Source organism: Triturus cristatus, chromosome 4_1 (assembly GCF_964204655.1).
Source record: "Triturus cristatus chromosome 4_1, aTriCri1.1, whole genome shotgun sequence".
Lineage (NCBI taxonomy): Eukaryota > Metazoa > Chordata > Amphibia > Caudata > Salamandridae > Triturus > Triturus cristatus.
In genome coordinates this window covers 1,034,606,904-1,034,628,451 of record NC_140585.1, presented here as the reverse complement: position 1 = coordinate 1,034,628,451, position 21,548 = coordinate 1,034,606,904, and the positions used below count along the sequence as shown (strand labels likewise).

Sequence of the window (21,548 nt, the reverse complement as noted above, 5' to 3'; positions counted from 1 at the left end):
TATCAGTATTTTACCATTGGTGCCCTTTATACCAAGAATCACCCCCAGTGTGCCAATCCCAGTATTTTGTTACAGGGGACTGTGCTAAGAATTGCTGCAAGTATGCCAGCGCCAGTATTTTGACCTGGGTGTCTTAATAAGACAATAATTACCTACAGTATGCCACATTCACTCACTCATGCTCATTCAGATTCATTAATCTTCACTCACACTCTTACACTCATTCTTATTTATTCTCACTGCCTTACTTTCATTCACCCTTAATTTAACTCATTCTCACTCACTCATATGCACTGACACTCAGGCAAAGCTTTACTAACTCTTGGCACCAAGTTAGGTGTAAGGGTGGAGTTTATTATCCAAGGCAAATCCGGATTTGTGTTGGATAGTATTCCAAAATTGCTGGTTACGCTGCTTTGCATTACTTGGCATCAAAGGTGCATTCCATGGGCGGTGTATGGGTGTTCCCATGAAACCACCCATGGAATGCATCCATGGGTTTTTACACAAATCCCTTTCTACAAACACTGGTGGACAGGAATTTGACCAAAATCTTATGCCTCCTCAAGGCAGGCATAACGAGGGAAAGGTTTTCATTTCTCTTCGTTTTTCCAACTTTGCATGTGTGCTGCATTGTACAGCACACATACAAAGTTGGAAAAACCTTAAAGCATAATTTTTGTACTCCCCCCACCTTTCAGTATAAAACCTATGCTTCAGCGAATGCACACACTATAACTTTATGGTGCAAGAGTGTGTGCATGGCTGGTGCAAGTGCACCAACATAGAGGGAAAGAAATAATGCACCGTACCTCAGTGGATATGCCACATTTTGTCTCTCTCCCTTTGATGCAAGACAGTGCAGCAACTTTGGTGCAGCGTTGCCTTGCGTTAAAAAATAGTAAATCTGGGACTCAATCTCACACAATCGCATTCACTACCGGTCATTGACTCTCACTCACTTCCACCCATACACACCCACTTCCATATACAGGCATGCTCACACATACACTTGCTCTCTCTCACATATACTAATTCTCACCCACAAGCAATAAGGAATGCAGAGTGCTCCTTTGTTCCCAGCACTGATTTTGCCATTTCTGAGGCCATGGGTTGCAAAGGCAGTGCCAGGAATTTCAAGGGGCAAGCCAGGAGTTGAGGCTGCAACTCCTGGCAACCCCTAAATGATGTCAATGCCTGCCATACCACGATACAGCCACATTTATGAAGGGACAATACCCTGGCATGAGACCGCCCCCACACATCACCTAACATGAGACCAACAATTCCCAGACACACCACAACAGACAACTCAATGTATGCCCAAGACGATGTGGTGTTATGGCCAGAGCTCTCAATTTTGGAACTGGAGAACCAGGATCAAGTCCTGGCACTAGATCAACATCCTGTAATTCTAGGCAACTCACTTAGGGCCAGGTATATGAAACAACCCTTTAGCAATTTCCAAACCAAATCTTTGCAATTCACAATAAAGAAATTGCTAAATGGCATGTACTCCCACAGTCCACCCAGATTTTGTGATTTGCTAATGAGTTGTATCGCTAAATAGGAAATCACAATTTGTGATTACCTATTCGGTCGCAATTTGCGAATGCGGTCACAAATTGCAAATACAGTCGCAAATAGTGACTGCATTAAAAGAAAATAGCACTTCTGTTTCCTGGGTCAGGGAGATGACCCCACAAACAGGAAGTGCTGCACAGGAGAAGCCAGGAGAGCAGGCAGAGTGAGTAGGGGAGATCTGCTGCACAATCCAAGTGACCTGAGGAGCCCCAAAACCAGAATAAATGCCAGAGTAATAGCCAGCCAACTGGCAGAGAAAGAGGCAGGGGTAAGAAAGCTCAAACTGGAGTTCTCTGAAAAAGAACTGGGGATAGTAATCGAGGAGTGCTGCAACAACCATGAGCAGCTGTTTGGTCGTGCATCTAAGACTGTGCGTGAGACCCAGAAACGCAAAATCTGGAAGGACATGCTTCAGAAAATAGATGCTGTAAGTGTGGCACAGCACTTGGTGGAAGAAATATGGAAGATGTTGTATGACCTCCTGTCTCGCACCAAAGAAAGGATGGCGACATGCCTGAATGAGAACCAGGAAACAGGAGGTGGCCCCACAACTGTACCCCCACCCACAACACTGGAGGCAATGGTAGAGACTACTTTGGAGCTAGAGGCGGTAGTTGGTTTTGGCAGCCTTGACACTTCTGCAACTGCACCAATGCAAAGTAAGTGTACATCTATATAACTGTATACTACATGCATGTAAAAATAGAGCTGACACAGGCAGATCAGTTTGGGGCCATTACATTGCTAAAGTACCCCTTATGGTGCATCATGGAACATATAGTCAAAAAATTACACATTGTATTCAGTATCAGACATTTATTACATCATATTGTACAACTAAAGGCAAATGGGTTCCCCATAAAATGACATTATTAGCAAGTCCATTCTTCAAATATATGCACCAGAGAAAGAAATAGAATGCCCAATTGATGAGGGAGAAGAACAGGCCCAAATGGTGGAGAAAGAAGCAGTATTGGTAGAGAGTCTTCCCACACCACCTCATGGCCACTCTAGAGGTGCATCTTTCTCCTAACATCCGCCATCATTTGAGGGGGAAGATTCCATCGATCCCCCCACTCCAATCCAGCTGCAAGTTGTCAGACCCCAACTCTAGCGTACTGCAGTACATGCTCTTAGGCGCCATGATATTTCTCATGTACATCAGCCTTCTGGGTCCGAGGCCACAGCAGAACAGCAAACACCGTTTGGTGGGCTTGAGGCATCCAAGCTGCAGATTCAGAGCCTGCAGCACAAACAAATGAAATTAGTCAACAGAAAATTGCATAACATTCAGCATGCAATATCAGTGCATTTCAATAGAGTGGCCACTAAAATGGACAGCTTAACTTGTGTCCAGGAGAAACTATGCACACAGATGGCAGAGGACACTATCAATCAGAGATGTGGAGAGAGAAGCAGTACAGTGCATATGGATGCCTTAATAAGGTCCAGTGGATGGGTCGCACATGCAACCACAGCCTTATCAAAGCATACCGTGACACTACAGTTCGAAATGGGCCACTTTGGTGGGAATGTGTTGAGAGGCCTTGGCCAGATTACCACTGCAGTGAAAGCCATACAGAGAGCACAAATTACAAGTGGGGTGGTTGAAGGGACCCCCGATAGTGAGGAATTGTCGAGTGTCAACAGCATCTCTGCCACAGATGCACGAGTGCTGAGACTGAATAGTAGCCATACTTCTGCACCTCAATCAGGTGGCATGTCCCATATTGCATGTAGTCACCAAAAAAGTTGTGGGATACCGATCAGGGAGTGCCTAAATATTTTTGCTTAATTTAGGTTGGTGCCGTAACCAACTTCATGATGAACGCATGTTGCATACATTTGTGTGTAATACAATTTATTGTGAAACAGTAGTGAAACTCTTGACAATAAAGGTATCTTTACTTTAATAAATCAAATTATTGGGCAGCGTTTTTATTTTCAAATTGTTGAACTAACCATGACTTACCTTGCGAAGTAATGTGTGCAGTGGTGGCGGCCGCCCAACAGAAGTGGGAGGGGCAGGGCGGGAGTACGGGGGGAATTGAGGGAAAACATTTTTTTAAAACCTTACCTTCTGCTGCAGTGACGACGGCCTCGGTTCTTAACTCCTGACAGTCTCTAGGAAGGCACAGGCTGCCCAGCCAATCCAGACACTGTTGCCATGGTATGAGAACAGCACTAGGATTGGTCTGAGTGGCCTGCTCTGCCACTGAGACACTGTCTGGGAGCCTGCGGCTTTTCTCCAATTCAGCTGTGAACACAGTTGGTTTGGTGAAATTGAAGTGTGCATGCCTGAGATGTCTGGCCAAATTTACATGCACACTTCTACGTGCCCACCACTCATGCCTGTTATGGCCCGGCCCCGTCCCACACTCATGTACGCACCATCAGTGATACATTAGTGTGAGGTAACAAACATTTCTTGTGGACTGGGCAGTTACAAATATGTTTAGACAATTCTTTTCTGTACCAAATAAATATTTGTCATCAAACTCCCCTCTTTTGAGTCATCTGTAAATTCTGCTGTACCTAAATATGAAGGACTCATAGGTGCTTCCGGTATATTGTGACACTGTATCAATACAATGTTGTGGACATTGCATACCACATGAATGTTAAGGGAATAGGTATTTTTATTGTTCCTAAATAGATATTCATTATGGGATGGCAGACCCATAAGGCTGAGGCTAACATCGAGTGACAGAGAGCGTGTTGTGTGTTGAAGTACTGCTGTAACTAGGGCGCCGTGTGGTGCTGCTTCTATCCGCTCTTATTGTATTGTCTTTTAAACTGACCTAACTTCGAAGTGTATTTTAACAATGCTCGTTTCACAAGCTGATTCACTTACCCGCATTTAAAAGGAAAAGCAATCTCGCACACGCTGCTTTAGCGTGACGACCTCTTCTGTCTCCTCATATCGCCATTTTGGGTGTATTGATATTTTACTGTGCCATTTCTAGCCGCCATTTTTGGTCGCACTCTAGTGGTTGGGGCATTCCTGCTGAGACCTTATTTAAATCACCCCATGCAAGCGCGCAGTCTAAATTGACTGAGGCTAACATCGAGTGACAGAGAGCGTGTTGTGTGTTGAAGTACTGCTGTAACTAGGGCGCCGTGTGGTGCTGCTTCTATCCGCTCTTATTGTATTGTCTTTTAAACTGACCTAACTTCGAAGTGTATTTTAACAATGCTCGTTTCACAAGCTGATTCACTTACCCACATTTAAAAGGAAAAGCAATCTCGCACACGCTGCTTTAGCGTGACGACCTCTTCTGTCTCCTCATATCGCCATTTTGGGTGTATTGATATTTTACTGTGCCATTTCTAACCGCCATTTTTGGTCGCACTCTAGTGGTTGGGGCATTCCTGCTGAGACCTTATTTAAATCACCCCATGCAAGCGCGCAGTCTAAATTGACTGAGGCTAACATCGAGTGACAGAGAGCGTGTTGTGTGTTGAAGTACTGCTGTAACTAGGGCGCCGTGTGGTGCTGCTTCTATCCGCTCTTATTGTATTGTCTTTTAAACTGACCTAACTTCGAAGTGTATTTTAACAATGCTCGTTTCACAAGCTGATTCACTTACCCGCATTTAAAAGGAAAAGCAATCTCGCACACGCTGCTTTAGCGTGACGACCTCTTCTGTCTCCTCATATCGCCATTTTGGGTGTATTGATATTTTACTGTGCCATTTCTAGCCGCCATTTTTGGTCGCACTCTAGTGGTTGGGGCATTCCTGCTGAGACCTTATTTAAATCACCCCATGCAAGCGCGCAGTCTAAATTGACTGAGGCTAACATCGAGTGACAGAGAGCGTGTTGTGTGTTGAAGTACTGCTGTAACTAGGGCGCCGTGTGGTGCTGCTTCTATCCGCTCTTATTGTATTGTCTTTTAAACTGACCTAACTTCGAAGTGTATTTTAACAATGCTCGTTTCACAACCTGATTCACTTACCCGCATTTAAAAGGAAAAGCAATCTCGCACACGCTGCTTTAGCGTGACGACCTCTTCTGTCTCCTCATATCGCCATTTTGGGTGTATTGATATTTTACTGTGCCATTTCTAGCCGCCATTTTTGGTCGCACTCTAGTGGTTGGGGCATTCCTGCTGAGACCTTATTTAAATCACCCCATGCAAGCGCGCAGCGCGCGCAGCGGGCGCGCCGATGGCGCGCCGGATGCGCGCCAGAGGCAAGCCCGTCTGCGCCCGTCCGCGCCTCGGACGTCGCCAGCGCCAGTAACCTTACACGGTTAAACTGCGAGCTAAAACGAGTAAGCTATAGCAGACCACAATTGCTACAGTTAAATCCTCCAAAGGGCAACAAACCAGCAGGTGTTGATCTTGCCTGCGGTCTAATTAATAGCCGCTCACTTGTTAAACACTTCACGGAAGTGTATAGCCTCCTGGAAGACATGGAATTAGATGTACTTTTCATGACAGAAACCTGGGCTAACACAGAGTCTATCACTGCTTTGAGCGGGGCCTGCCCCAGTGGGTACAAAATTATCCACAAGCCTCGTAGCGTGGGCAGAGGGGGAGGAGTGGGTCTGATTTTTAGGGACACCCTAGACTTCAGACTATGTCAAATTGATGCAGTTGAGGGGATAGAAATCTTGGGCTTCTCTCTTCAGTCCCCTGGCGGAAGCCTACTTACGGGGATGCTCTGCTATAGGCCACCGGGCGCGATTACCCAATTCCATCTTCTCGCGGAAACCATCACCAATCTAAAACTTGCCCACACCAAAATGGTCATTTTAGGTGATTTCAATCTTAGCGAGGACGGGGGCCTTAGCAGTCAACTGAGAGACCTTCTATTTACATGCTCCACCTTGAATCTTCATCAACTGGTGTGTAGCCCTACCCATCAGAAGGGCCGTATTTTGGATTTGGTCTTCTCAAGTCCAGATATAATGAAAGTGATCAATATAACACCTTTGAATTGGACTGATCACTTTCTTATTTGCTTGAGTCTGGAGATGCCGCACCAGAAGAACTTGCCCAGACAGCAGGGCTTTTTTAGGATGGATAGAGAATGGGCCAAACTGGCTAAGGTTGACTCTTTGATCACCTCTCTCAATGTCAATCTTTTCCATCCCAATAAGTCTGTGGCGGATAACTATAAGTTATTCACAGACCACATAACTAAGGTTTTAGATCATTGTATTCCTATAAAGCCACTAAAGAAGGCAAGGAAGCGATCAGCGCCCTGGTACAATGAGAAGCTGCGCCTTCTCAGACTCTCTCGTAGACAGGCAGAGAGGAAATGGAGGAGAAGCTACTCTGAGGTAGATAAAAAAGATCTAAGACAGGTACAACTACAATATAAAACTCTTATCCTGAGATCTAAGGCAGATTTCTATGCCAATTCCATCACACAGGCGTCTAATGGGTCTAAAGCTCTCTTTAAGATCTTCTGAGACCTTACTAACCCAGACTGTATGAGCAATAGAGTCGCCCCCTCGCAAACTCTATGCAATGAAATCGCCTCCTTTTTCCAGGAGAAGATCCTTAATATTGTAAATAATTTACAGGTTAACATCCAACAGCATGGCTCTGAGGAAGCAACCAGCCTGAATAACGGAGATCCTAAAACGACCGCCTTTTTAGACAGCTTCCAACTTCTCTCTCAGGAAACTTTTGATAACCTGACAGAAAGCGTGTCGTCGGGCTCACCTCTAGATCCTATACCCCACAAGATCTGGAAGCTGTACGGACATCATACCTTCCCTTGGCTAAGGATGATCTGTAATCAATCTTTAACAGATGGATCCGTTCCAGACTGCTGGAAACTAGCAGTGGTAACTCCACTGATAAAGAAGCCGAATCTGGACCCTTTGGTGCCAGCCAACTTCAGGCCTATTTCTCTCCTACCTTATCCGGTGAAATTATTGGAGAAATCCGTAAGCAAGATCTTATCTCAGTTTCTGGAAGAGAGCCTTCTGTTGGATAGGGACCAATTCGGTTTCCGTCCCGGCCACGGAACCGAAACAGCTTTAACCACCATGCTGGATCACCTTCGAATGCGGGCGGACAAAGGGAATGCCATGATTTTGGTGCTCCTTGATATGTCAGCAGCATTTGACACGGTTAGCCACCCTGTCCTGCTGGAGAGGCTGAGGCAGATAGGTGTAAAGGGTAGAGCGCTGCAATGGCTTCAATCCTATCTAGAAGGCAGGCAGCAGGTAGTTACCTTGGCACCGTTCTCTTCTAGTAGGTCTCCAGTTGTGTATGGGGTGCCGCAGGGATCCGCAATTAGTCCCATCCTTTTTAACATATACCTGCGGCCCTTATTCCCGTTAATAAAATCTTTCGGAGTCAGCTTGGTGAACTATGCTGACGATACGCAGCTGGCCTTCTCTCTTGAGGGGGAAGACGCTCTATCTATGGATCATTTCCATCAATGCATGAACCAGACTAAGGACTGGCTGAGAAAGAACTCGCTCCAATTTAATAGCGGTAAAACAGAGGTGGTCTTCTGTTCACCATTTAGGATCCCTAAACATCTCCCCTCCGAATTCTGTCTTACACCGGAGGAAGGACCCCTCACACCAGTTAGGAAGGTCCGTAATCTTGGGGTGATCATTGACGACGACCTGCAGATGGTATCCCAGGCAAGTAAGAGTGCTAATGTCTGCTTTGCCTTGCTGCGGCTGCTTCGTAGTATTCTACCTCTGCTCCCTAGGGAGTCGCGAGCCACAGTGGTGCGCAGCACGGTATTAAGCAGACTCGATTACTGCAACTCCCTTTACTTGGGGGCTCCGCAGTATATTCTTCAAGGATTGCAGAGGATCCAGTCTGCCGCAGCTAAATTGGTACTTGAGAGGCGACGCTGTGCCTCGTCCACCAGAGCACTAAAGGATCTACACTGGCTTCCTGTAAGGGAAAGGGTCCTTTTTAAGTCCATGTGCATTTCCTTTCGAGCAGTGCATGGACTAGGCCCAGCCCCCTTACAGGATAAGTTCGCCCACTACCTACCAAGTAGGCAATTGCGCTCCTCTACAGCTGGCCTATTGGTGGTTCCGAGGTACAAGCGTGTTAGGGTGGGTGGAAGAGCCTTCAGCACAGTAGCCTCCGGCATGTGGAACAAGCTACCGGTGAACTTGCGGCAGTGCAATTCCCTTCTTGAATTCCGTAAGGGACTCAAGACCTGGTTATATCCCAAAGCTTAAACCAGGCAAGCTGTCATGACTCCTTTTTGTTATCTCTGTTGTCGTTCCTCAGTCTAAGCGCCAGGATGCCCGTAGGGCGATAGCTGCGCTATATAAGTTCCTCATCAATCAATCAATCAGACATATGTCCACATGTGCCCCATCTATACACCCTACCACACGGGGGAAATTGGCAATCCTGTAAAATTGCAGTTTTGTATTTTGCATTTCCTGGCATTCCAGGGCAGGTATATGTGGCGATGGATGTAGATAAGTATGGCATCTAGTAATCTCCAGAAGAAGTGTCAAAGCACACTTTGAGACCCACCTTCTACAACAGCTATCACATCCTGGTAACTTCTGCTGGCTAATAAGTGTAATGATCACAACACTTGAACATGGGTGGGGATGGAGTGGCTAGACACAGTACTGCTTTCTAAATGTGGCTTTAAAAGGGCTATGATATCCAGAATGACAGTGCTACTTAGCCTGTATTGATCATAAATGTTTTCTGCTGTTTGTTGGAAAGGGGTCAGCCTTGCTTGACAAATGCTTTCTTGTCTCCGCCTCCTTCTCTGCTGAGCAGTCAGTATGCACATCCTCAATTCTATCTGGTGCAGGGCAACCATTGTGGGCAGCGTGGTGCATTCTGGGCATGCTTTTATAGTTTGCACCCATTTACCACCTGCTTTGAATTGGTGATGAATTGCATTGGAGACAGACCAAATAGCTCCTATTCGTAACTCACTTATACATCTAATTTGCAAGTCGAAATTAGCGATTCCCATATACCAACTTGCTATTTCTGTTCGATAAAACTTGCGCTTCGCAAATTGGTCGCATCCCCATTTTAGGCTTGCAAATGGCGTTCTTACATAGCATACGGCCCTTTTTCCGTTCGCAAACCAGTTTGAGACCGATTTGCGAGTCACAAATCTTTCGTACATCTGGCCCTTAATCTTCACCTGCCTTAAACAGACATTTGCAATGCAATCAGTCTCGCCTTTGGGACCTTATAAGTATCTCGTGATGCAGCATGTTATCGCAACTTACTGCAACGTACATCTCCGTGGCTAAAAATGTATCACTGTGTAAGCGCTCCGTCAAATAATCAGATGCAGCCCCCTCTAAAATTCTACACCATGTGGTAGTTTGGTGGCTAATGTAAATTAAAATTGTACACCCATTGAGAGAGAGAGAGAGTAAATAAAGTGCGGAGGAGCTGTTGCCTTCCTTAAGAAGAGCTGGCTTTAAAGGGGCACTTTTTTCATGTCAGAAAATAATGAAAACTGAAGCTGAACTCATCAAACGAGAGAAGCAGGGCTGGACTAGCTAAGATGTTTAACGTGCCTTCAATTGAAGGTGACCAGCCGATGCCCCTGCCTCCCTGTTGAGAAATCCAGCAGCCCAAATTGAATACTTTGACAGATTGTGTGCAGGCCACTGTGCCTGTGTGCCCCAGTACCGCTCTGCATGCTTTTAGTAAAAGCTTTTAGTGAAAGCTTGCAGAATGCGTTCCCTCTCACGAAGAGAGCCGGGGTGGGGCCTGGACAATGTTCTCCAGCCATCAAAAACAAGTCAAAAACCTATCTTGTTAACTCTGATTACAATGGTCTCCATAATGCTTTGCTCACGCAGCTCCCCCACCCCTACCCTCCCAAATGAACACAAACTTTGGAATTTGTGAAGCTGACAACAAACAAGCAGCCAGCTCTGACGACAGCGGCACCATGATGGCAATTTAACGAAGCACTTTGGCTGGTTAATATCAATCAATCAGGGGTTTATAGAGCGCGCTACTCACCCGTGAGGGTCTCAAGGCGCTGGGGGGGGGGGGAGGGTGCAGTTCCAGATCAGTCGAACAGCCAGGTCTTGAGGCTCTTCCTGAAGGTGTGCAGTGTGGGGGGAGCGTCTGATGTTGACTGGGAGCTCGTTCCAGGTCTTTGCTGCGACGTAGGAGAAGGCTCTTCCACCTGCTCTGGAAGGGAGGGAAAGGCTATAAATGTATCATTGTGTAACCACTTTGTCATGATCACAAATGTCAAGCTAAACCATATTTTCTTAATGGATTCCTGGCAACAACTTGATGAGTTTGACATATAAATGCCAACACCATAAGAGTGCATAGCTTTTTAAAGCAATCGCTCAGTCCATTTCTCAACTGTGATTTGTTAAGGCATGGTAGATGGCACACCTGTTCTCTGTTCCATCAAGTGTCCCTTCCCGATCCACAGCAGGTTTTGGAAGCAATTGTTCTGCGATAGAGGCTCAAGTATTGCCTCAAACAGTCAACAATCAACTACATAACATTAGCAAGTGGAGTATAAGTTAATAGAGCGCACAGCCGGCTTGTGGTTCGCTCCACTCTCTAAATCCACATACAGGGAAAAACACACAAATCAATGCTACACATAATGGACAAAATGTAAAATATAAAAAGCATTTAGGAAAATATATACCTTCAATTTGATCATTTTCTAATGTGCCCCTCCAAGTTACTCCTTCAGTCCAAAGCATTCCAAAAAAAGTTGAAGCAGGGAGAGTGCTTCCGTGTCAGTATGTCTTTAAAAGGCGGAGTTTTCATGGCTGTTCGTCAGTGTAAATGTCAGCACTCTCAACACTCTTGATTCAAGCGGAAGTAGCTCATACAGGCAAATCATTTTTTTGCAGGCTTTGAATGATATCAAAAAGCGCCCAATCACACCACTTCCTTCGCCACACGCACAAACACATACACTATGCACACCACACACACAGGCGCACACCAATTTGTTTACCATACATATTAAACCGTGAACTGGGACCATCGGCAAATCTAGGCTTGGCAGGTTTTCAGTAAGCATTCCTCAGCAGACAGGACAGACGCCACACCTCCCCGCCAGCATGTCTGCAGGTGCACAAACCATGTCCATACCATCACCACGTCCCTCTTCGATTGTGTCCTTCCTTAACACTCATACTGAAGCCCTTCATAACCGCCAATTTAATATAAAATACAGACTTGCACCTGATTTCCTCGCTACTTGGTTACATTTATAAAACAACTCGTACCGAAATGAAGTTCGGGACGCTTTAGAATGTTCCTCTGGTGAAATAGGGATAAGCACAAGGAAAGCAAGGTGCTCAGCAGCTAAGAACCGAATGAATGTTTGTGTAAGAAGACTTTCAGCAGCTTTCTTTATTTAAGGGGTCTCTTTATCAAAAAATATAAACGCGTATAAACACCCAGAGATAATGTGTCCTTGTAATCGTAACTGGTGCTTGTGTAAAGCACTCCAGTAGTTCGCGCTATATACAACTGCAACAAAAACAAGTGATGAGCGTGCAGCAAGGGCATCCGTCCGCTAGCTGACTTATAACTCTGATTACTTCTCCCTCCGCTCTGCCCATAAAACACGTTTTAGGAACAGACACTTCCAAAACAATAAACACCGTTATTAAATATTAAATATGTCTATAAAAAGATTTAAATACGTTGATGAAGCTCAGTTTCCCACCCGAGCCTCAATGTGAGAGGATGTGGTGTAAGGGCCAGAACTGGCGACTTTGGAGTTGGGGAATCAGGGGGCTCATTACAATGGCGGAAGGACCGCCACCGCTGGGCCAGCGGTGAGGTCCGCCGGCCCTGTGGACCGCGATTCTCCCTCTGCCAGATTACGATGGCGGTTGGATCCACACCGCGGCCTAAGCAAAGCCCGTCCGCCACGGAACCGCCACAGGCAATCATTACGATTGCCGGTGGAGCGGTCTGCATCCATAAAATGGTGGCGGTGCCTAGCAAGCACCGCCTGCCAAATTATGATGAGGTCTCCAGCCAGCCTTTCCGTGGCGGTGCAACCGCAGTTGAAAGGCATGCAGAGTTTGGTTTGGGGGGCCCATTGCAGGCCCCCCTTGTGTTGGGGTGAGGTGTGGGTGCACTGGGGGGGTACCCACATTTCACTGCACCAAGTGGCAGGCACAGTGTAGTACCTGCCACGTAGTGCAGTGAAATGCACAACATGCTCTCTTTGACATTGCGGCGGTGATGCTGTCAGCAGCTACCGCCGCAATGTTACAGGTGCGGAAAGCGACCGCCGCAGTGGCTGTCCCATCCTAATCGGGTATGCGGGATCGCCGCATGCATGGCGGACGGTCTCGGTTTACACCACCATGGTGGACGGAGCTGGTCCGTCCGCCATCGTAATGATCCCCTAGGTTCAACGCTCGGTGTCAGCTCAGCATCCTGTGATTATGGCCACATCACTTAATCTCCCATGCCTACCAAAAATGAATGTGTCCTCATGTAAAGCGTTCCAATACCTTTGGTCAAGTTTGTACTATGAAGAGAAAAAAAATGATTTCCCCGACATGTAAAAAATATGACTCGGATGAGGAGGGGCCATTGTGTGCTGTACGAGGAGGAAGCATGTGATGGCCAATCAAAACCATCGCTTTGTGAAATTGCCTGAGCCGAACCAAGCACCCAAAGGATGGACAATTGAAAGCAATGGGCCAATAGAAAGTCAGCATTTCCAAACGGCACAACAAAAAACCTATGGCAATACATGGGGCTGCTTACAGCCCATAGACTGAATACACCAGTTCTCTCAGAAGGAGCAAGCGCTGACAGGCTCAGCCTAAAAAATGGAATGTGATCTTCTGTAAAGTAACTGGTGCTCATGTAAAGTGGTCCAATACATTTGGGTCAAGTTTGCGCTACATAAACAGCTGAAAAAACACAGACCACACTCCTGAGTATTTGCCTTTTTATAGATGTTACTGTCATGAGACGTATCTAAGTTTTGCTGCTCTTTCCCTGGATTCCTCTTGTGCGCTGCATGTTGTTGGATTCAGTTTTCAGGTTTCATTCAATCTAAGGATGCGCATTGCTGATATTCCAGTCAGTGCTAATGAGGCGCCTCTCCAGTAAAGCCAGAGTTCCTGTTTCCCGGCTGTGAACATATTTTTCTTTCAGGGATTAACCCCTGGTTTGAATGGTCTTGCGACGATGCTGATGTTTGTTCTTGGGCAGCTTTGCACCTTTCTGCTTACCACTAATTGAATATATTTTTTTAATTTATAGATCTTGCGACTCTGCATCCAGCATACACCCTTAAAATCACCCCTCCTAGGGAGTTGCACAATACCTCAGAGATCTCAGAGCCCACCACATTGCCAATGTGACATTGGGTTGGGCTCTCTTGAAGTGGGCCTAGAAGCCCTCGGCGGAGGCACGCGCACCTACGCTTGTTGTTGGTTCTCGTGCATACGTTTCTTGTCACAGTCAGCCACGATGTGGTTTTAATCATTTTTGGAATGTTCATCTGTGCATTTAGACACGGAAAGGATTGTTCTGCATTCAGAGGCAATTGTCAGAGGACTCTCTCTGGACATCTTTCCCTCCGAGGCAGGTGGGGCCGGGGCAGCGTCTCATTATCAAGCAGGTGAAAGCTGCTCGCCATACAGACTCCTTGCCGCAGTGTCGTCATGGAGCTCGAACGTATCTTGATAACATGCAACTGCCATCCTTACAGAGGAAGCTGGATCGTGTGACGTCACGCAGCCACGGAGTCCGATAAATAGAGCATTCCAAATCCAAGCGCGAGTAACAATACCTATTGTGGCCACATTAAGGCAGCTGCATGTGCAGTATGCACACTGATGATTTAAAAGAGGAGTTTGAAAGATCATAGTGTTTTTGTAGGTCGAGCGTGCTCCTTTGCATGTCCTTCCTGCCTCTGCCCTAGAAGCGAACGCAGGTCTGAAATGTCCCTCCGGTGCATTCATCAACAATGTCATTCTGCGCTTCTGGCCTAAACCCTGCTGCCAGGCTGAAATGCAACCAATCAGACGTTCGCATTCGGTTCCATGGGTCAGCGAGCCAAAAATCACCAATTACATAAGCGCAGTTTAAAGAGGTAGGTGACAGCACCTAAACCCCAGGCAGGAGGGAGCCTTCTCAGGCAGCAACTCTCATGAGGTGCTGTGTTTACTTACCTCTGTTTCGGTTACAACATTTAGGTGAGTCGTTCCCTCAACAACCCCTACGTGTTATCCTCCAAAGCAAACCATCTCATTTATTCAGTCTCCGATACACGTGCGTTGTACAAGTGCCTACTGTCTGTCTGTGCATTCGTCATTCTCACGCCACTATTTCCATAACATCCGTTTTATGCACTCCTCTCAAACTACACACGGCACTGCCACCTTTGTTTCCTCTGTAGTACAACTTCAAGAGCTGCAATAGTGTGAGCTCACTGCACTTCCAATCCATTATTTGTGATTTTCAGTTCACCCCAAATCCAAGTACTTAATCACGATAGAAAAACAAATGCTTCTGCCCTCATGCTGATAAAATATAAGCGCCCATTCTGTGATCAAGATACATGAAAAAGAACATGACCACTAGATGGCAGGCTTGCATTCTGCTTGATCGATATTTAGCGCCATAACATGAACTGTATGCCTGGTGCTCCTAACTGTTGAAGCTCCGGATAAGTACTCAGACACCAGGAAGTAGTGGAGGTGATGCTGTGGTAGGTCGACCTAGTTGCAGGCGATGGATGCACTAGCATACACCGACAATGTAGCATCACGTGTCACGATTACGGTACTTAATGCAAGCATGGCTTGTAAATATCTGAGCTTTGAGAAGATCAAGTGAGCCGCAGCCAGCATCTCGTGGACAGCCTCGCTTCCATTCTCAAATTATGACGTATAAAGGGAAGGGCCTATTCAAAGCGAAGAAAGCACACGACATAACATTCATAATAATATCGGCACCAACACAGCCGAGTGGGTAAAAATCATGGAAGAAGGCAGCTGCCATTTCCACCCTCATTGCTGATTGCCTTGTGTGTGACTGTGCAGCCATGATGCTTATGTTTCTGAGACTCATGTTTTCTGTCAGGTGATGGGAAAGTGACGGTGCCATGCTTTAGCATTATGTCCTCTGTTGTAACCACATTTCAATGCCAACCCAAAAGTTGATCTTCTACCGCGAGTGGCCACTTAATGCCTTGACCGCAAATATAATGATTGATTTGTATAGCGACTGGGCACAATAACTGGACCTTGGATTGTTGTAGCAGCCAGGGATTTGCAGTCATGATTGGGTCAGGGTGTGTAAATCTTTAGATGCTCATACACAGCAGAACGCCTCCCTCTTTGGATACGAATCCAATGGTTATCTCACCATTCCAGGGACACAGCAATCCAGACGTCAACATTACTCGATATAACAAAATAGTCCAAACCCATTGATCAGTTAAGGAAAGTGCACGGTGCAAAGTGTAAAAAGGGAGTAAAGTGCAGTCTGACGCTTTTAGGCAGCTCCCTGGCCTTTGCTAAAAGAAGTCAATCAAATGGCGGCGAGGTATAAATGCATTAATTATCAATCTTTACAGATATAGTACCATAATGGAATAAAATCATTAATTGACCTTAAACGAACAATATTTGCTGATATTGTTACTAGCAAAAATATTACGAAGCATAATTCAGATAAAGGTCCACATATACAAGAACCGACATGTTTTAACCCCACAAGGCCCACACTGGCTGTGCTAAAAGCAGGCACTGATGATCCAGTACAGTACACTTATGGAGTGTCAGTAACCCAGGATGGATACTGAAACCCACGGCCTAATGGCCAATGCTTACACGTTATGCCCGATGTAAAGGCATGTCATCCCAGCTCCCAGCATGCTACCCCCTTCTGCATTGAAGCCATTCAAAGCCTTAACTCACAGTCACAAGTTAATACGATTTCCATCCTTCTGAACTGCATTTCAAGATGCCTCTCCTGTTCCTTGTTCTGTGCAAGCACTTTAACAAGAGGGGGTCACTGGCATGTTTATCTGCAGAGTGCTTGCAACCAGAGAGGCCACACCTCAACTGTGTGGAAATGCTCCAGTATTCTTAGTGTAATAGCGCTCCCAATGTAGATAAAGTTACACGGGCATATAAAAGCATAACCAACGACATCATAATATAGGCCCGCTGCAGCGTTAAAGGCCTGCTACCAAGGGCTATAAGGCTATTAGAACATTCTGCCACTTTAATATTGAGCCAATTAGTCAACTTCTTGTTCTCAAGGTGACTCATATATACTATTTTAATGTTTCATCAAGATATTAATAAGAAAACTATTGTTGTGAGTGCTTTTTTTTTCATCACCTATTTTTATTGTCAACAGCCGTAGCAGCCCTGGAGCATCCAGGATTTCAAATGATACAGTGTATAGCATAGCAGAATTGATGTCGACATTTGCAATATTAAAACAGTGCTTTTCATTAGAAAATGACATTTCTTTTTCTGATGCTTTTGTTTAGGTGCCAGAAAAAACATATTTCCGAGGTAAAGCTTGCGATTTGGCTTACCCAATAACTTCCGGATCATAACCTGTATTTGTAAATCTTTCTTCTGTTTTACATGTTTTAAGGTGGAATTCGGACATTTTCAATTTCTCCTGGCTCTTATAATCTTGCTGTTTGGAATACTCACAGTTAATTTCGGTGGATGACAGCCATCAACATGTAACACCAAATTAGTGGCAGAGACCTAGTGAAACAGTTTGCTATGTAAGTGTTCATGTTCCACTAACAATATGTCCAAGAATTATGATTTTTCGAAACTACAGGTGTAGGAATGTGTAAACTGAACTTGCTATTGTTAACAAGCAGGACTGGGCATCACTGGTGTAATCCTCTCTAGCGTAATTACGCATAATTACTGCAAAATTAGTTTTATTATGCGTAATGATGTGAGAAGCGTAATCTAGCATTTACTCCATTTAGTACTGTTCTCTTAGTGCAAACTGCACCCTTGTGTTCAAAATGGGCCTGAGGATGCATTTTGCGCCAAGAAAAATAACAAAATGCTAGAGGACACGAAGAGCAGTAGCCAGCAGCCACCCGCTGTCTCTTAGTTCTTGTTCCTGTGCTCCTGCAGTAGATTTTTCGCTCCAAATTACTCAAACTGGTGTAATCATATAGTTTAGGGAATTTTGCATCGCAAGAGAAATGCATAATTACTGAAATTGCTCTGATTACTCAGGCGTACTTTGTAATTTCGCCCAGGTTAATTAAAAAGGCTCATCTATTTTTTTAATTCTTTGATTCCTCTTTCCCATATGGTCATCATTACATCTTAACCATGACATAATGTGCCTTTACCACTTTTCCACATTCTGTCCCAGTTCACTTTGTGTTCCCCAAAAGGTATCATCAGATTCACAAATATAGGTGCCACACAAGAACCCACAGGAACCTCATATTTACTCAAAAAACACTTACCATTAAACAGAACGAAATTCTTAGATAAAGCCAATTGCATCATTTATAAAATACATCTGCACTGTAAACAGACGGGCGTGGATCTGCCCTCTGAAAAGTATTCCATTGCTCTCAAATGATGCAAGTGTGTGAAATGATAAATAAAGGCTGACATTTAACGCAATAAGGCAATCATTTTCTTTACAAGGCAACTCATTATGCCTATTGAGCTCGTACCTGGCTTCCCAGGCATATGTGCTTTGACTTTTAACATAAGGGAAAAAACATATTAACATATAGGGCTAAATTGCCTATTAAACTGCCAATGCTCACCACAGTTGGCTTCCAGGTGGCTTATGTAATAAATTATGCACTCATTGAAGAAGGTAAGATGTAAATGTAACAGGATGTTTTGCTCTCACATATTCTAGATCATCTGATGACAAAATCCATGCATCAAACCGCTTCATCAACGTTTCATATAGATTAGACATACATTTTGCGATGCAGCGCGCACTACGAAATTCGTTTTATTTATTTAATTGTTTACTTACCTGTAATTATCTATATTCCGGTTTTTAGAACCCCCTACCCTGCCCCTCCCCCGCCCCACCTTACCGCCCCACGGAACTCCCTCCACGGGCCGCGGCTGCTGACAAGGCTAGCACATGCATCTCGGCCCAGGCAAAATGCAGCTACCCACCTGATTGAGGAGTTTTATCTTTTTGTCTCTTTGCCGATTGACATAGCACTGTGCTGCCTGATTGTATGTCCTGATCACAACATTTTTCCCTTCCAATTGTGGAGAGAATGACTAGAGTGTTCGCCACACTTTGGACAGCTCGCTCCAATTGGACGAGTGCGTGCTCTCCTCTTATGACCAGGAAGCTTTCACTTCCAGATCTCCAAGAGTTGACCACCAACCCTAAAGACTGGTATCTGTTGACATGTGAATGGGAGCTGGAATGATTAGTGCGACACCCTTGGACAGATAGTTATCAACCAACCACCACTAAAAGTTTTGCCATATATTGTTAACTGCTTGTAGTGCTGTAAATCCAGGAACCAAAATTGCAGCAAAAGATTGACTAATGGCTTCAAATGGTAGCAATCCCATGGTACCACAGGTGTCATAGCAGCCATTAAGCCCTGGATCCCCAGCCATGTTCTGACATTTGACTGAAAAGCTGATTCAGATTCAAGATCAAAAGTCTTGTCTGGGAAGGAACACCCATCCCAACGGAGAGTTGAAGCGGGCACCAATAAAGACCCAGTCCTGTGATGGTTGTAGCTGTGAGTTCTCGAAGTTAAGGAGGGAACCCATTTCCTGAAACTTGCTGGTCACCATCTCCACAGTCTCAATTGCCTTTAAAAAAGAGCTAGCAACCAATCATCAATATATGGTTTGACAGAAACTCCTTTAAGCTGAAGATGTCCGATGCCCAGAGCTGATTCCTTAGTGTACACTCTAGGAGAAGTAACCAGACCAAAGGGAGAGCTTGGAAATAGAAATGTTGACTTCCCACTGCAAACCTCAGGACACATTGACTGTCCGGATGGATTGAGACATGAAAGTATGTTGCAAGAATGTTATGTTATATTGAAGATCTTGTGTAGTATGCATAGGCTGTGGAAGCAGGAGATGCATACTACGTTGACTTTCTCTGTCATGTTGAGCTTGTTGTCTAGGATGATCCCTAGATTTCTTTCCTGGTCTGTTGGTCTAGGTCCTAACTCTGACAGCCACCAGGTGGAGTTCCAGTGGGAGGTCTTGTTGCCGAAGACCAGTACTTCTATCTTCTCAGAGTTTGGCTGCAGGTAGTTGTTTCTCATAAGTCTGCTACCATGGTCTTAGAGTTGGCGAAGTTGGTTCTGGTGGTGGTTATCTGGTCTGTCAAGAAGAGGATAAGTTGAGTGTCATCGGCGTAGGTGATGACAGTAATGTCTTGTTATCGGATGATGTTGGCAAGCGATGTCATGTATATGTTGAAAAGAGTGGCGCTGAGGGATGATCCATGTGGGACTCTGCATGTCAATTTCTTGGTCTCTGATGTGAAGGGTGGCAGCCTGACCCTTTGAGTTCTTCCTGTGAGGAAGGAACAGATCAATTTGAGAGCTGATCTTTGTATGCTAATTTCGTGGAGTCTTCTGATGTGGGTGTTATGGAAGACAGTGTTGAAGGCCGCTGAGAAGTCTAGCAGGATGAGGGCTGATGTTTCTCCTTGGTCCAGGATGATTTGAATGTCATTTGTGGCTGCGATGAGTGTCGTGTCAGTGCTGTGGTTGTTCCTCATTCCTTACTGAGTGTTGTCTAGAAGAGGGTGAAGTTCGAGGTGGGTTGTGAGTTGCTTGTTGATGGCCTTCTCAATCACTTTGGACTGATAGGGGAACAGGGAGATGGGTCAGAAGTTGCTCAGTTGATTTGAGTTGGCTGTGGACTTCTTCAGGAGTGCGTTGATTTCTAAAAGTTTCAATCCATCCAGGAAAGTGGCAGACATGATGGAGGTGTGGATGGTGTGGGTCAGGGTGGTGCTGATGGGTGATGTTCCCAGGTTGTAGATGTAGTGGGGGCATGGATTCATTAGCGCCAGTGAGTGGATGGGTCTGCATGATTGACATTGAGTAATTTTTGGTGAGGGATGTCCATTCAGTCAGGTGGCCATCTCAGATGGTGGTGGGTAGGTTAGCAATGAGTTCTCTGGGGTTAACTTGTGTTGCAGGGATTCCGCGAAACCTCAGTACTATGTGTTGGATTATAGGACTGCGGTAGGTAGGGACTGAGTCCTCATCCCACCTTAGCACCAATAAGCAAAGGGCCGGCTAGCTATTGTGCCTCACTTGCCTTCCTACTCACCCCCAAAGACACAAGTGATAAGGCACCCCAGAACACAACACTCCCGACTCTATCAGGAATCGTGGTTGCAAGATACTCCCTTTCGCTCCCACTCTTGTATTTGTCCACAACAAGATCTGACAGCGACACAAGCAAGTTTAAAATGTTTATTTTAACTAACATGCTCTATTATGGAGTATATGTGCCACAATAAGCAGAAAAATACATATCACAAATATGGACAGCATAGCAATTAGCCTGTAAAACATAAAAGGTGCTGTTATTATACACGACAGAGTAGCCTAACCTCCCTCCCCATGTACAGAAGCAAGATGGTTATATATTAGAAATCTCTGGGTAGATCTACATCACAGGTGCCATTATGCTCTTCTCCCTGAAAAGGTCCCTCTCCAAATGTTAGCTACCTATCCCTGTATCCCAATAAGGCCAAAGTGTGTATTCCCAAACAACAGCTGCATATGCATGTTGTGTCTAGGTGCTAGGGCCTGACCAGAACAGAATAACAAGGGGTATTGTTGTCCGACCTTGCACACACTGTTAAGACTAAATCCCAGGAACTCGTGGTGCATGAAAAGTAACTGTATGTTCTTGTGTGAAAGTTGCAAGAGAGGCTTGTGAAAAATAAGCTTGTATAGTAACGTGTGCAAAGCAGCACACAGACTGTAGAGTGCTCATTCTAACTTAGGGAAGACAGCAATGTCGTC

At 45.3% G+C, this 21,548-nt stretch overlaps 1 long non-coding RNA gene across 1 annotated transcript; it reads right to left on the bottom strand.

Annotated features, from left to right (window-relative positions):
* Positions 1–2,386: 2,386 nt before the first annotated feature.
* Positions 2,387–11,282, bottom strand: LOC146856007 (uncharacterized). Its single transcript, XR_014980894.1, has 3 exons — positions 11,196–11,282; positions 10,541–10,714; positions 2,387–2,827 (listed from the first exon to the last, which is right to left on the bottom strand). It is a non-coding gene; the product is annotated as an uncharacterized LOC146856007 (long non-coding RNA).
* Positions 11,283–21,548: the final 10,266 nt, after the last annotated feature.